General features: G+C 39.8%; 1 long non-coding RNA gene across 1 annotated transcript in view; it reads right to left on the bottom strand.

Annotated features, from left to right (window-relative positions):
- LOC106879786 (uncharacterized) overlaps nt 1-1,249 on the bottom strand; it is a 28,060-nt gene that overhangs the window by 1,385 nt on the left and 25,426 nt on the right. The window lies entirely within an intron of this gene.

Genomic DNA, 1,249 nt, shown 5'->3' with positions numbered 1-1,249 from the left:
TGACCCCTGTACTCAACTGGTACTGATTTTATCGCCCCCCCCCTCCTGCCCACCTAAGGATGAAAGGCGAAGTTGACCTCAGTGGAATTTGAACTCAGAACGTAAAGACAGATGAAATACTGTTAAGCATTTCACCCGGGCGTGCTAACGATTCTGCCAGCTAAAATAGGAGCACACCACCAGCTTTGTAAACCGTCGCAGTTGGAACCAAATGTAAGTGGGGATAACTCAGTCTCACCTGAAAATCTACCTGCAAGGTAGGTCCATTCCAGATACCTTTTTTGTTTACAAAACTGACTGTGAGATTTTCCTCCCCCCAGTTGTAGAGAGGTTATGTGCTTCCGGTTATTTGAGTCTGGTGATTTGCCTAAACAGTTAAGTACTTTATAGGTGTGAAACCAATGGTCAACCTATGACTGGCCCAAACCTTGGGCCTCATGGAAGCAGGGACAAGTGAACGAGACATTTGGCAATATACCATGCTTGAGAAGACTTGTCAAGCCAAGTGAAATCATAGTCATGGCCGATTCCAGTGTCATGTAACTGGCACCTGTGCTGGTGGCGTGTAAAAAGCACTAAATACACTTTTGGAGTGGTTGGTGTTAGGAAAGGCATCCAGCTGTAGAAATCTTGCCAAATCAGATTGGAACCTGGTGCAGCTCCTCTGCTTACCAGTTTTCAGTCAAACTGTCCAACCCATGCCAGCATGGAAAAAATGAACTTTAAATAATGATGATGATGATGATGATGATGATGATGATGATGATGATGATTAACAGATGAGATCCAGAGATGCTCAATATAGAAAACACTTGGTAGCTCTTAAATTATTTGAACTTACACTTCAAAATCTTCACTGCGGACTAAGTCTTTGAGGGGGTAAAGATTGGCTATAAGAGGAATCCAGGTGAGCTGTCTGTTTTATTCAAGGACACACCATTTCAGAGGCTTTCCGTGACATACACTCATACACTCACATTTATATAGCAGATATATCTGTAGTAGATAACATCTGGTAACCGATACCTGCAGAGGAGCTTTGGAAAAACAGGCAATAGAGTTATTATCTAGATAATGTAAACACACACACACACACATATATATGCATGTATGCTACAGAATATAGATTTACAGACTTCTAGACAATATTATATATACACAGAAAAGATGTAAACACCATGTCTGTATTTACATATGCATGCATATATATATATATATATATATATATATATATATATATATATATATA

Source organism: Octopus bimaculoides, chromosome 19 (genome assembly GCF_001194135.2).
Source record: "Octopus bimaculoides isolate UCB-OBI-ISO-001 chromosome 19, ASM119413v2, whole genome shotgun sequence".
NCBI lineage: Eukaryota > Metazoa > Mollusca > Cephalopoda > Octopoda > Octopodidae > Octopus > Octopus bimaculoides.
Note: the sequence above shows the minus strand (reverse complement) of the source record. Positions and strands in the feature narration are given on the sequence as shown.